The sequence below is a fragment of the Rhinoderma darwinii genome, chromosome 1, assembly GCF_050947455.1.
Source record: "Rhinoderma darwinii isolate aRhiDar2 chromosome 1, aRhiDar2.hap1, whole genome shotgun sequence".
NCBI lineage: Eukaryota > Metazoa > Chordata > Amphibia > Anura > Rhinodermatidae > Rhinoderma > Rhinoderma darwinii.
Genome location: NC_134687.1, coordinates 615279218 through 615295272, shown reverse-complemented (window position 1 = coordinate 615295272; position 16055 = coordinate 615279218). Strand labels below are relative to the sequence as shown.

General features: G+C 43.3%; 1 protein-coding gene and 1 long non-coding RNA gene across 3 annotated transcripts in view; one reads left to right on the top strand and one right to left on the bottom strand.

Moving 5' to 3' along the window:
* PDZD2 (PDZ domain containing 2) overlaps positions 1-16055 on the top strand; it is a 227839-nt gene that overhangs the window by 31675 nt on the left and 180109 nt on the right. The window lies entirely within an intron of this gene.
* Positions 502-4842, bottom strand: LOC142747647 (uncharacterized). Its single transcript, XR_012881921.1, has 2 exons — positions 4785-4842; positions 502-1885 (listed from the first exon to the last, which is right to left on the bottom strand). It is a non-coding gene; the product is annotated as an uncharacterized LOC142747647 (long non-coding RNA).

Here is a 16055-nt window from a genome sequence, read left to right as displayed (position 1 = left end):
CACACAATCAAGTCATTACGCATGCTAGCTGTCACACGAATGTAATGGTTCGGTCTCGACCCACCTCTTGTCGCCAGTGACAAGTGCCTAGAAAAACCACGACCAATGGGTATAATACGGCAAGCAAAATCCAGCAAACTTAGTCGTGACTGCAACCTGTCTCAATGTCACCTTCTTCCACCCCTGAAAATAAACAAAAACAAAAAACACAGTGCATGAAATGGTACAACTGTATGATGAACAAGATTGTGGTCAATTATGCTGACCTGATAGCGTTGTGCTAGGAGCGCAACATCCTCTCTAGTGGTATACCCAAATCCCGGGTCAGGTTATGGGTTCAGATGAATTGCAGCCTAGGTTCCGGTCTGGATAAAAGTTCATCCAGAGATGTCACAAGCAGAAAGGTAAAAATATCTGGATATTTCCTCTGGCGCAATATGAAGCTTACGGGGTTCTTTTTTTTTTCTCCGTGCAGAGTAAAAGATAAAAAGCTCTCAAAAGTATTTCCAAGCTATTTATTTGCACATAAACTACGTGTTTTGAGGCTGGACCAGCCTCTTCATCATGTAAAGTAATTTATATAAAACAAGTCAAAGGAAAATAGGGAATGGTGAACCACCGATAATAACGATAACGCATGGTAATGATGTGTGACCTCAGGATTGTAGGTAATAGACCACACCGGCCGATCGATTGATCGGCCGTAGTGTAATGGATATTTCGAATGTTTACAATTTTACAATATACAATTTTAAACTTCAGAAATATCCATTATACTACAGTCGATCAATCGGCTTAGGATCGGCCGGTGTTCTGGAAACATCAAAGTGCCGAGTGAGTGCCCCCCACAGATGGAGCATTCATGTCGTGTAGCTGTGGCTCCAGGAGCCGGTTCTTGAAGTCGCGGCCGCGTTTAGAAATGGGCGAGTTTGCTTACCGCTCTGCACTAAAATAAGTTGCAACCAAACATCAGTCGCTTTTGACGCCCAACCAATGTCTGGCGTCAAAGCCAAACAACATCAAAACTCTTCGTTATAATGCTACCTGGCCGCACCTCCACGCAGCCTGTGGGCGCTAAATATTGAAATCGAAATACACAAATAATTCAGCCCATTTTTCGGGGTAACATTGTAAATTATGTGCACCAAGGTAGAGTAACCTTGGAGCCAGTTACCAAAAGTTTTGGCAACTTTGACTTTCTTATCCGGTCCTTTCTCAAAAGTACACTCCTTGTCGACCGTCACCTGTTCAACAGAGACCAAATATCTTTTTATTTTTTCTTTGGTTTCTGCTGACAAATGAGTCCTGAGAGGAGCCACCTCACAGAACAACAAATCCTGAAACTTTAAACATGACAAACTTGATTCTCTCTCTGACAGGGTTTTAGCCCCCCTGGAGGAATAGAGGGAGCAGCCGCTCCCTCTTTTACATTCAAACCAGCCACTACGGTTTTCAAAACCGATACTAAATCATTACCGAACAAAACATTTTTATTGAGCCATGCGTCACCGCATGCGGACTCATCAAGAGCAGAGTTCCTCCTGACTCCAGAGGGTATTGCTTCTGCAGCTGATTTGCTGGAACCAAGCACTGAACCCCACTAGCACTGCAGGCCGGGGAAACAACCTGGGACAGCGTGCATGGCTCCTCGGATAAATGATGAACCTCATGGCACCGATAGTGTCCCTTCCTCCACCAAGACCTAGATGAATCCTGCAGCGACCAAGATGATGATGAGGAGGAGGGTAAGTAGCTGGAAGATGAAGACGAAGATCGCTGCTCACGAGCACCACTTCTCCTTGACCTGTGACGTCTGCAACTGTCATGGTGACGATGTTTTCCAGAACGCGTTTCCTATCTCTCCTGGCAGATTCCTTCGCCGAACCTGAATAAGAAAAAAGGGACAGAGCTGAGGAGCGGCAACAATTACACCCATCCTCCCTGGGACCACCAATACGAGAGCCCGTCCTGCTCTGCCTTAACCCCTGGTGGAAGGAGCAGGAGGGCGTATTCATCAAAGAAAACGTTCCACATGGTTGTGGGTGAGCTCCCCCCTTCCTGCAGGAGAGAGGAGGTGGCGCTGGGCACTGACGTTACTGGAGGAGCCACCTGTGAGGTCCCGGCTAGGCCTAGCTCCCGCGCGCATGCCTCGTGGTAGGCAACCATAGCTGCCAGATAAACCGCGCTCCCCACATCCCGCTCCGCAGTGGCGGGTGAAGGAGCGTTCTGACGGAAAGACGCCAGCTTGAAAGCAATCCTCCATGCATCGTAGGAAGGAATACTGATGGGGCGGGGGGAGGGTGGGACAACATCCCCCATCGACTCGCCTGAGGTCATAGGCCCTGCGGCACAGCACACGGATAGACAGCACACGGATGTCGTGTGTGTGCTGCCCGGTTTTTTTTTCTCATGCATCCAAAAACTGTAATGGGCAAGTCTATTTGGCAAAAATGTATCAGAAAAGGACTTGCTGTGTTAACATACACAAAAGGCACGATGAAAAAAATCTCTATGATGCTGGAGGACTCCGTAATAAATAATTTTATTGGGGAATCTATTTTTTGGGTGCCGTTTTTCTGTGATTGTCTTGTCCATATCTTGTCACACCCATTTACTCCATAGATGATCGCTGCTTTGTGTATTCACATTTCTAGAGCGGTGTGAGGGTTTTTTTTTCGGCCTAATTACATTTTTGAGAATTTATGCAAATCTACCCATTCACAGTAAACCCTCACAGTAGAAATAGAAAAATAAAACGACCACATTTTTTGGCAGAAATATTTAATTCCACAAATCTTTTGTACAATGAAGTTTATTTATCCAATATGATTAGAACAGAGAAAAACATTATATGTTGGGATATCTGCTCTTACGTTCTGCCCAGCATTCCCAACACTTCGAATAACAATAATTTTGTTCTGCTACACTGACATATGTAATTAAAGCCAAAATATCAGGATCTTTAGTCCAGTCTGGGGGAATAAGGCGGCAGGGTGGTGGTGGAGATGGTTAATTTATAGAAGTTAAAGGGGTTGTACAGTTAAGGAAACCCCTTTTCATACGCCCTATTGGGGAATTCTTAAATTAATAGAGGGGGGTCCTCTGTTCAGGATCCTCATCCCTTGGTCAGAGTGGAGACCAGTTATAAAGAGCGTCTCTCTCCATGGAAGACCTATCCTGTCCTGTATTACACAGACAACACATTGATATGAATGGACACTGTGTAATGCTTAATTTCCCCTGTGGTGGCGCTGCAGAAAAATTTAACACTTAGGCCTAATTCACACGAGCGTTGCGCACCCCGGACGTGAAAAACGATAGTTTTTCACGGCCGAGGTGCATCCGTGCTCGGCTCTGCGGGATGCGATATCTCGCATCCCCCATAGTTGAGAGTCTATGGAGGGATGCGTGATGCGTGAAAAGATAGTACATTTCCTATTTTCCCACGGACCCTTCACACGGCCCGTTGAAACAACTGCTGTGTGAACGGCCACATTGAATTACATAGGTCCGTGGGACAGCCGCTGTTTCAACGGCCATCCCACGGAGGTTTAACACGCTCGTGTGAATTAGGCCTTACTGTCAGGTTTCCCCACAGATCACAGCTGATTGCTGGGGGCATTATCAGGGAGACACTTTGATCAGCTTATTGTCAAGGAACCCATCTAACAAGTAGGGGTTGTCCAAAGTAGAGAACACCTTTAAGTAAGTTGACTGTCAAATCAGTATTCAACTAATTTAAAGGGACCCGTCCTGTAATCATGGGTACACTCTAAGTTATAAAATCAGATTCTGGTGGATGGATATTTTGGTGCTGGATTTCCCCCATACCTCATGCTCCTTGCTTGTAGTCGTGGTTGGGCTAAATAATACCCTGGGGACAATTTTGGTCATGAAGGAAGAAGAGAACATGACGGATCTCAACTTTTCATATTATGCGTCCCTTGATGTTCAGCTTATGTATGGAACTTTGCTATGGGAATTCTAGTTATGCCCCTGCCGCTAAAATAATTTTATTGCTCAGGGAATCTCAATGGAAAATTATCCATTATATCCTACTCAGGAGGTCCTCCAGAGCAGAATGACGCTGCTCTTGTCTCTGGCTAATATAGAGAGGTCTCAGTTGTAAGGATTTCCTCTATTTGATCGGCATGCCCAAATGGGGCGTATTTAAAAGGGTTGATTTGTATAGACAAGCCTATAGGCTTAGTTCACACATCTCGGTCAAAATGTATGACCCTCCCCCCAAAAGGACTCCCGTCTTTTAGCCAGTTTTTTATAACCCACATAATATATACTTGACTTACATTCTCGCAATCAGAATATGAGTTAAAGAGGCTCTGTCACCAGATTTTGCAACCCCTATCTGCTATTGCAGCAGATCGGCGCTGCAATGTAGATTACAGTAACGTTTTTATTTTTAAAAAACGAGCATTTTTGGCCAAGTTATGACCATTTTCGTATTTATGCAAATGAGGCTTGCAAAAGTACAACTGGGCGTGTTGAAAAGTAAAAGTACAACTGGGCGTGTATTATGTGCGTACATCGGGGCGTGTTTACTACTTTTACTAGCTGGGCGCTCTGACGAGAAGTATCATGCACTTCTCTTCAGAACGCCCAGCTTCTGGCAGTGCAGACACAGCCGTGTTCTCGAGAGATCACGCTGTGACGTCACTCACAGGTCCTGCATCGTGTCAGACGAGCGAGGACACATCGGCACCAGAGGCTACAGATGATTCTGCAGCAGCATCGGCGTTTGCAGGTAAGTCGATGTAGCTACTTACCTGCAAATGCTGATGCTGCTGCAGAATCATCTGTAGCCTCTGGTGCCGACACGATGCAGGACCTGTGAGTGACGTCACAGATCTGCACTGCCAGAAGCTGGGCGTTCTGAAGAGAAGTGGATGATACTTCTCATCAGAAAGCCCAGCTAGTAAAAGTAGTAAACACGCCCCGATGTACGCACATAATACACGCCCAGTTGTACTTTTACTTTAAACACGCCCAGTTGTACTTTTGCAAGCCTCATTTGCATAAATACGAAAATGGTCATAACTTGGCCAAAAATGCTCGTTTTTTAAAAATAAAAACGTTCCTGTAATCTACATTGCAGCGCCTATCTGCTGCAATAGCAGATAGGGGGTGCAAAATCTGGTGACAGAGCCTCTTTAACATTGTACAACTCAAGAGAGAGAACTTGATTTATCCTCAGCGGTGTTTAAATATTCATTAACTTAAGCACTTTCCCATTTAACCTGATGATCGTGATGCGCCTGAGTAAGTCCACAGTGAAGATGGATAAAGATTTTTCCGTTATAAACTCCTAGGAGATCCATCAGCTTGTCACATGGGTTTAAGCGTCCGCAGGAACATGGCGCGATGCTGCACTGAATCTTACATTCACCCAGGAATAATGCCGTAAATAAGTGGCAGAAGATCTGGCACCCACATCAGGCTTTAACTGGTGCATTTGTTTATAACAACTATTAACGTGCACAGGGAAAATTACCGCTACACCCCCACTTTTTATGTTTTGTACATAAGACCCTATATACTTATCACCAGGATTAGGGCATATTTTTGAAATTTGTGAACCAGATCTTGCCTGTTTTTTTCTTTTTTAAGCTGTATAATATGATACATAATACAATGTAATATAGCAATAATTCTATGTATATCTAGGCCAGAGCTTCCCAACCTTTTCAGGCTCGAGGCACAACTGGAAAAAAAAAAATTCCTCCGGGCACCCCTACCAAAAATTGTTTACAAAACAACAAAAAACAAGCACTACACTCTTAGGGTATGTTCACACAGCGTTTTTTTTGTAAGGCAGAATAAAAAAAATCTGCCTCCAGATTTCTTTAGGAATTTTGAGGCAGATTTTGAATTGACAGCGTCGTTTCACGCTTTTTTTTTTTTCCTTTCTGTTTTTTGCCCACATTTTTTTTAAGCCGTTGAAGCTAATGCAAAAACCACAGGCAAAAAAGTACCAAACGAGCGCCGCAGGTATTTTCTGCCATCTATTAATTTCAATGGGAGGTCAGAGGCGGAAACCACTCAAAGACCATCAGGCCCCCACTCACAGTAAAATAACCACCAGCCCCCCACTCACAGTAATATGACAATCAGCCCCCTCACTCACAGTAAAATGACCATCAGCCCCCCCACTCACAGTAAAATAACCACCAGCCCCCCACTCACAGTAAAATGACCATCAGCCCCCCACTCACAGTAAAATGACCATCAGCCCCCCACTCACAGTAAAATGACCATCAGCCCCCCACTCACTGTAAAATGACCATCAGCCCCCCACTCACAGTAAAATGATCATCAGCCCCCCCCAGTAAAGAGACCATAAGACCCCCAGTAAAGTGACCATCAGCCCTCTCCAGTAAAGTGACCATCAGCCCCCCACTCACAGTAAAATGACCATTAGCCCCCCCAGTAAAGTGACCATCAGCCTCAGTCCCCCCTCCCCAGTAAAATGACCATCAGCCCCTCTAGTAAAGTTACCATCACAGACAGAAAATGTGCTTACTCCTGGGGAAGGAATAAATAAGGAGGTATAAGAGGAGAGCACTACAACCACCCAGCACGTCCAGGCTGTTATTAAGGGATATAAGAGGACATTACAGGGAGGAGGTATAAGAGAGAACTACAACTCCCAGCACGTCCAGGCTGTTATTAAGGGGTATCAGAGGATATTACAGGGAGGAGGTATAAGAGGAGAGAACTAAAACTCCCAGCATGTCCAGATTGTTATGTGATATCAGTCCTCTCCTCTTATACCTCCCTGAAGAAGTATAAGAGGAGAGGACTACAACTTCCAGCATTCCCTTGGCTCCAGTTCTCACACAATTTCTAATAAACTATATAAGAAATACTTACCCTGCCCAGTGTTAATGGCTCCTCTCCCTCTGTCAGGCTCTTCTAGTGGTGGGTGGTACTTGTAGCAGACGTGTGTGCGTCACGTCTACTGCAAAGTTTGAGTAAGCGTCGGGGGCGGAGCTTGTAGCAAAAAATATATATATATATTTATTTTTTTGCAGTGGATGAGCGGAGTGTCGTGGCACCCCGGTTGGGAACCACTGATCTAGGCGGACATTTATAGGGCCATACAAAAAAACAGCACTTCAATAGAATGTAATCCACTCCAAACTTGTTCTTCACTTCTTTCAAATCACCTAAAGGAACACCTCGGACAGGACTGGTGTTATGCCTAGTACATGTTCCCCGGGGTGGTGGGACGGGGAGCATGACACGTGTTAAAAAAACACCATGACATCCGGGCACAGCTCCTGCTAATAGTTACAACTCAATTAAAAGGGTTGTCAACAGCGGTCTTCAAATATCTTGCTATCTGCCATTATCTTATTTGATTGACATTCTTCCAACAATAATTCTAAAAAAGTACAGATGGCATAGCTTGTACAGTGTGTGAGGCGGCGGCTAGCACTAGGGGGGTTTTCATAGCGTCCGAGCCATTCAGACCAAGAGTTTAAGTATATGCCTCAGATTGCCTGAATGTAACGCCGCTATTTATTGGAGCTTGATATGGTGCTGGGATTTCCTGCTGGGAGAGGGGAAAAGAGAGCTGCGTAGTTCACAATGTAGACTCTCAGCTATTCACTTAGCTGATTCAGGGACCAAACACCTTTCAATAATTTTTAGTGATGAGAAAAATATGTCAATTCTGCAAGGGGTAGAGAGAAGTACCAGTATTCAATACGTGTTTAGGTAGTTTGTTTCTTTTTCTTAAAGTTTAGTTTGTGCGTATATATTATATTATAATATGATTTTTATCCAAACAGATGGTTCCTTCCTAAATCCTTAGAAATAACCTGTTCTAGTCCTCCTTGCCGGCATGTCTCTAATTTCAGGTCTTTTCTAGAACAACCATATAATTTTGCCGTTTAGTGTACAGTTAGTGTTTATTTTTTTTAACTCTTTTGGAATGTTGAGGAATTTGCTGAACAAAGGTTACAAACCACAAGATTGAGGGGAACGTTCTAGAAACACTGAATATATTTATAGATCTTCTTTTTCCCTTGCGCCAACAGTCAGTAGAGAATTATAGCCCTGACTGTGACAAGCCGATTCCTACGTGTGTGTGTGTGTATATATATATATATATATATATATATATATATATATATATATATATATAGTCGAGGCTCCAGGTCATAATTGCTTTTACAATGTGTGATGTATCCATTTGGCATTACGTGCCACTTGTAATCACTTTTTGTTATCCTGGGAGTGTGAAATAATTTGGATCTTGTTTCTCTTAAGTGGGTTTTATTGTACAGAGATCATCTCCGTTCGACTAGTTCTGAGACTTTTCATTTTCACTAAATGTCCATTACATTGGAAACATTCAGAAGCTAAAAGCCATTTACCTAACTTCAACATTAACTTTCAACAGTCCACTCCGATTTAAAAGATTATATTACAGATTTTATGTAATATAATAATGTATTTATTTGAAGTACCCAATTGGTCTGAGATTACACAACAGGCAAGTGTGAGGTTGGAGTATGGGTGGGAGAAAGTATTTGTGATTGGCACATATTTTTATGGAGAAATTAGTGTCTGTCACACTGTTTTGGGGGCCTCTATGCCTGGCACACTGTTGTGGGGGCCTCTGTGCCTGGATCACTGTTGTGGGGCCTCTCTTTCTGACACACTGTTGTGGTACATCTATGTCTGGCACACTGTGTAGGGGAATTTGTGTTTGGCACACTGTTGTAAGGACCTCCCTTTCTGACACACTGTTGTGGGGGACTCTATGCCTGGCACATTGTTTTAGGGGCTGCTCTTTTTGGCACACTGTTGTGGGGGATCTGTGGCTGGCACACTGTTGTGGGTGCATCTGTTCCTGGAGTACTGTTGTGGGGGCATCTGTGCCTAGCAGACTGTTGTAAGGGCCTCTCCTTCTGACACACTGTTGTGGGGTCATCTGTTTCTGCCACACTGTTATGGCAAAAAATTAAGCAGAACCTAGGCAGGTATACACTGATATGGAGGCATATCTGGCTTACTCTGGGGAATTTGGGGGTTGTAAAAAAAAATAAAAAAATACAACTAGCACTGCAGAGTTTGCATCTAATTTTAGGTTTTCTAATGTTGAATCTCCAAGGAAGCGGAGATATGGGTTATCTTAACAGATGAGTATCTCCTTGCAGGATATGTACACTGAAGAGCTGTCCCAAGGGCCCAATTATAGACGTGCAAAAAGAGACACCGACCAGCGGGAAAATGTATTTTGTTTTCTGACCACTCCAGAAACTTTTCTATGTGCATTTCAAGCTTTTGTATAGTATTGACCTGTAGTTAGCAATATAGCCAAGGGGCACACCAGCTCATTAGCAGAAGATGGAGTGAGTTTTCTGAAAATGTAGGCACTGTATGGCACTTTTATCTGGGCACTGTATGGCACTTTTATCTGGGCACTGTATGGCACTTTTATCTGGGCACTGTATGGCACATTTATTGGGGCACTGTATGGCACTTTTATCTGGGCACTGTATGGCACTTTTTTATGGGCACAGTATGGCTCTTTTATTTGGCCACTGTCTCACTTTTATTTGAGCACTGTATGGCACTTTTATTTGGGTGCTGTGGGGTGATATTATAGTCCATAATATTATTGTATCCTGGTATAACTTGGGTACCATATTACCAGATTATTTTACTTTTTTCTCCTAAAATTTGAGGGCCCCTACATCGTGTCTAGAGCTCATCCCTTATGTGGAGGAAAGGGAGGAGTGTAGAATTTTTATCTATGGATTTTCTTGTTTCACTATGGATGAAGGTTGGTGAGTGTCTTTTGGCCCTTTTTTCTTTGCACACGGGTTCTAGTATTCCTGTTGTGCTTCAATAAGGTAACCTGTTAAAAAAATGAATACAATTATTATTAAAAGTGTAATACCTTTTTAATGCCTAATATAATCATCTAGCTCATGCATGTTTTATGATAAGAGAAGTTTATCCAACTATCATTTCATGCTTAAAACGGCAAACCAGCTTTCTTGGGGTTAAGAAATTTTATTTATAGGCTAAGCTAAGCATATAAGCGCCATGGCTAGCAACATATGGTTGACTGCATGTTTATATGTGTGGACCTCGCATTCATGTTGCAGGAGGAATTTCAGAGCATCGACACATGGAGAACGTTTTTGTCTAATGTTATTCCAAAGTGAAAAGTTTTGGAAATGTGTCGAGTGAATCCTCAAATCACCTTCCATTTATTTATGTTGAAATTGTATTGGTTATTGTATTGACTCCAAAAGTAAATCACATTTAATGGGAAAACACCGGGTAACACTGATATGGAAAAAGACTTCTGCCCCGTGTACACGAGCGTGCCCGTAATCACGGCTGGCGGCCACAGACAGCCACCCACATTTTCAGCCCATTCTCTCATATAAAGTATGGGAGCACGGTCCGTAAAAAGCAAAAGATAGAACATGTCCTACCTCTTGCGGAGGCTTTCTATATCCCGGACAACTGCGCGCAAATATACGGGAAGGTGTCCATGGTCAATATAAATGAATGAGTCCGTAATTACGGACCGTAATTACGGTCCACAGTTACGGACGAAATTTATGGTCGTGTGCATGGGGCCTTAGGGATATTAGTCGACCGTAAACTTAACTAGCAACCAGTGTCAGGCAGCTGCTGCCAAGGCAAATATAGAATATTGTGTACAAATTTGGGCACTAGTACATAAGAAAGACATAATAGAGCTGGAGAGAGGGTTTAAAGGCCAGCAACCAAAGTAATACATTTAATGGGTGGACTGCAGTGCGCAGAAGGATTATCAAAATTAGGGTTATTTAGGAAAAAGATGACTGAGTGGTTACTAATAGCTATTCTATAAATATAACGAAGGTCAATACAGAGATCTCTTTCATGATCTATTTATACACAGTACAGTAACTTAAGGAGGCATCCTCTACTTCTAGAGGAAAGGAAGTTTCTACACCAACATAGAAAGGGATTCTTTACTGTAAGAGCAGTGATTCTATGGAACTCTCTGCCACAGGAAGTTGCCATTGAAAGAGTTTAAAAGGGGTCTGAATGCCATTCTTCATAGTAATAGTATTACAAGTTAGGAATGCTAGATTTGTGGAAATGGGTTGTTGATTCAGGGGTTTATTCTGATTTAATGCTATTCCCAACACCCGCATCGATTATCTGCTTAGAGGAGCAACGGTGCCTTCTCGAGCGCTGCATCCCATTCGTTGTTTGTTCATGCACAGCGCCGAAAATTTGATGCTGGCTGTGCTTGGTACTGCAGCCTTACTATACAGGTCAGTCCTTCTTAAGTGAACGGGACTGAGCTGCACCATCAGGTATAGCCACCCAATCATAAATACAAGCACATGACCCCCTCCTGCAACTGTTCGGCAGGGGAGGCAGGAGATGGACCCCACCGATCAGATATTCATAGCCTATCCAAAGAATAAGGCATCAATATTAGTCCCAGAAAACCCCTTTAATGTTTTGCGCTGGTTCAGTTTCCTCGTCATTGACTTTTTGCTAATTGTTTTCGGTTACAGAATATTTTTTATATAACACTTTGACAAATTTATGAGATTTATCAGAGGAAAAAAATGCCCCCAAAGGAGCACAAGTTCATACCTCCCAGTATTTGAATCCCCATTCAAGGGACATGATTTGGGGACCCTCCAGGCTCCCCCTTACTAAGGCTCATTTGCATCTGTATATATGGGACAATTACCTGATATTCAACTTTTCCCCACTAGCGGTCTAATAATCTGTACTTTATAACTATTCTGCCCTTGCTGTAATAGAAATCAGATCCATGTACTGACTTCATTGTGAGCCTGTGATAGACTTTTGTGTCTATACACAGCAGCCAATCAGAAGAGGCAGAACTGCAGTGGGAGGGAGAGAGCAGTAGCCTGAACCAATGATAAAGTGGGAGGTGTGTCTCAGACTACTTCAGACTCCCTGTAGGCACTGTAGATCAGATACATCCCTTTCCTAACAGAGCTGAACTAAAATTCAGCCAAGCAGAAAAAACTGAACAAAATAAACCGTAACGAAGTATCCCCTATAGATCCTGACTTACGTATCATTTTTATGTTCACTACTGGACTGTCGCTTTAACCCCTCACCCGATCTACCTAAGAACACCCTCAAAACTTAACATAAACGCCCACATGGGATATATTTGAATGAGCCCCACTCACTTTGAGGTCCGTTTCGCCAGACAATCCCACAGAAAACTGGACAGTTGGAAGGTATGCAAGTGCGTTACCGGGCCTACTCTAGACACACAGGTTGCACGCTTGAGTATTCTCTCCTGCAGCAGATATAGCAGAGACGGTGCAGTATGATGGGGATATGTGTCTGATTTATTATATGATACATGATTAAAGAATGTGGCTGTCCAGAATTATGGCAATTGGTTCAGTTCAGTGTTTGTGTAATCTCTGGTACGGACGGGCCGGCCGCCAAATCCGCTTTCCTCCAGTTATTTAGTTCAGCTGTTTTGGATATTGGTGCTCAGTGCGCTCCCAGAAGCCTATGGACACATCTAATGCAATGTAAACAGACCCCCTCCTTTGTGCGGTGTGTGCTCCTCGTTGCGCTGCTGGGGGCGCCTCGCACACTATGAATGCCAGCAGGTGATTAAGCTAATGAGAAGCTTCATGGGATTTCTGAACCGTCTTATCATGGATTAACCTGATGCAATGGTCTGCTCCAGGGAGGAATCCCAGAGAGAAGGAAAAACTATGACGAAGTATTCAATTCCAGAGGTAGGTCTTTTTACCATGGCAAATTTTTGGGAGGCAGGGTACAGTCATTGGCTACCTAGAGAGGAGACACCCTAGGCTCTTTTTAGGATGCAAGCACCCAGAAATGTCATGAGTAATGTATAGCCGTGGACTGCAGCCATTGAACCACCAGCCGTTGTGCAGCTACGTCACAGCATGCTAGGAGTTGTAGTCTCACTATGATCAGGGAGTCACTGGTTGCAGACCACTGATGTATAGGAAGGTATGTACATAAAGAACATATAGCATTGAAATGTAAATTTTACGTTTGTATAACTTAAAGGACACAATTTATTTTTCCAGATGTAGCAGAGATGAATGTCATTTAACTCTTTGGGGCACTATTAATTGTGCAATGTGATAGCTGTTAAAGAGACCCTATCATTGAGCTAGACATTTATAAATTAGGGTCTATTCACACGGTACAAAGAAAACTGATTTGACTGCACCCTGTGTGCACACAATAGGGTGCCCTATTAACACTAACCTAGTGGGTACCATAGCACCCACCAGCTGAACGTCCCCCACCCTGAGCTCCCAATCAGGCCGTGTATGCAAAGCCCTGCGTTTTATCTCACTGATTGGCCGAGACAGGGACTGTTCGGTGGGTGCCGTTGCACGCACTAGGTTAGAAAAATTGGGCTTTCTTATACGTGCCCTCATTTAAAGAGGTCTGTCAAGGTTTTTGCACTAAGGCGACAAAGGTTGGGACCACCTAAGAACTATAACTAGTAGGTATCATACTTAACTCCCAAACTGTTTAGAAGTGAACATGTGCATTCCTCTCACTGATGGCTGTGAAGGATCACCGGACAGCTCAGGTTTGCAGCGTCCGTTATGTAAACCTTCTTTACGTCAAAAGGATGCACTTCTATTTTAACTAGGGTTGCCACACAGCAGATAAACCACTAGCCCAGCCAGTATCCACATCAGGAAGCCAGTACCGGCAAAAGTTTTTCACCGGGATTAATAATTAACTGCAGTCAATGTCATAAAGTAAAAAAAAAAATCACTCACTTGTTATATTCCCCTGCCGCTCCAGCGCTGACGTTCTGGTGGTCCCCGGCGGTCCTGCAGCAGTGATACCACGTACATAATTCACATGACCGCTGCAGGCAAACTAGGCCCGTGATCCGTTGCAGCGGGTAAATGAATGATGACATCATCACTGAAGGATTGGTGGTCGCCACTGGAACAACGGCACCAGGGGACTTAAAAGGGGAGGTTTTTTTATTTCATAATTTTTTTATATTTTTTAGTCTGGTCTGAGGTCTAATCAGGGGTCACTGTGTGGGGCACTATCTAGAGGGGGCACTGTGTGGCACTATCTACAGGAGGCACTATCTACGCGCTTGTGCCAATACTTCTTACTATGGCGCATGTGCAATACGCTCCCCTGCTCTAGCACAACCTGATTGCTGGAGCAGGGATTGTACTGCACATGCACCGTAGTAAGGAGTAACGGCACAAGCGTGAGATTAGGTTGAATAATACTGTGACTTCCCCATGACCTGGTGACGTCAGTCCGGAGAAGCGAGGCGTGTTACCATCGAAATGAGGAGCACTTGTGGTGAAACGGCTCACCCGAGTGGCACTTGCAGCCAATTTGCATATAATTAAAAAGACGATTTTCTCAAAAATTACTTGGCATTACAGCAAAAAATAGGTATGCGGGGAAACGGTTTTAGATTGTCCATCAAACGATGGGACCCGTTTGGTAGGCGATTTTCTTCTGACAGATTCCCATCGGGCAGGAAGCCAGGACGGACATGGCACACCGCAAAATCAGACCTTCTATCTATTTAACATAGAAAACACTTGGCAAAGACATGAAAACATGAACTTGGATTCTGGGTAACGTAATCCAGATGTTGTTTTATTAGCACCCACTGATACAAATATACAAGTAATATCACTGTCCCTGGGGTGGAAGGGGGCATGCTAGGGGACAATGATATAATTGGGTCTTTGGATCTGTTTTGGAATTATGTAATTGAAGCTTGATTGTTGCATAATGAAAAGTTCTGCAATTTTCTGATATACTTTGTTTAAATTTCTCTGCATTTTTTAGATAGCTGCTTGCTGTCAGTGAACAAGAACATCCTTGTTTACATTTAGAGCCTAAAAATCTGCACAGACGTATTATTTTATTCTACTTTAGAAATAATGTTTTTTAGTGTATTATGTATTAGATTGCTGGGTCATTGATTCAGAGATTTATTCTCATTGACATATTTGGATTTGGAGAGGAATTGTTACCCCTAAGATGAGGAAAACGGCTGCTGCCACATGCGGGTGTTTTTGTCTTCCTCTGGATCCACACTGCAGGATGAATTTATCTTTTTTTTTTTTTTCAGCCGTGAGAAGTTTGAAGCTTCAGGATGTTCCTATTTATTTATAGCAAGAAATTGAAAAGCATATTCTATTGGAAAGTTGTAGAAGTTTTCATTATACAATGATTAAGCTTTATGTACATAAGACTGGAAAAGTCCTTTTAAAGGGGTTGTCCACTACTGAACAACTGATGACCTATATACTTAACGGACAGCACACTGACCCCTGCAGTTCAATGGGGCTATTCACACATCCATTTTTTTTTTTTAAGCTTCATGATTTAAAACAATCAAGACCAGACAGACTATGAAATGGAATATGAGTGAGGCTTAGGGTTAGACATTGTGAATGAGTCTGAGTTGCAATACCACAAACAACCTGTGGACAGGCGAGGCGCGGTTTTTGGAAGAAAGTAGCCGTTGAAACTCCTTTAACATAAGGAATATAAAAATCAATGAGGTTCTTCATGGTACAAAGCAATGCGATCGCCTTGCAATGATAATACTGGACGACCCTTGAACTCGTGTAGATGTGACGCCAGTGGAGCAGGAACAATACCGATCTCCTATGGGTGAATTACTAATTGTCGGCTTTAAAAGGCAAGACATGGGAGAGGATGCATTGGTGATTTTGGTTGGCTTTGCATGGCCTCTGCATTTTCCTGAGATGAACGAGCCGCTGTACTTGGTCCTTACAAGTCTCTGCTGTGAAAGTTTGTTTGCCGTTTTGCGTGACGTTATAATTTCCTCCACTGACAGATCTCCATCCAAGACCGGTATACGCAACATCTGGAAGAGAACGGTTCTCTCGCTCTATTCACACATGGATGCTTTCTAAACAAACAGATCTTATCCTGGGAACAATAGAAAAAGGTTTTGGGATCCCCCCCCCCTCCCGCCCCCAGTTTTAATT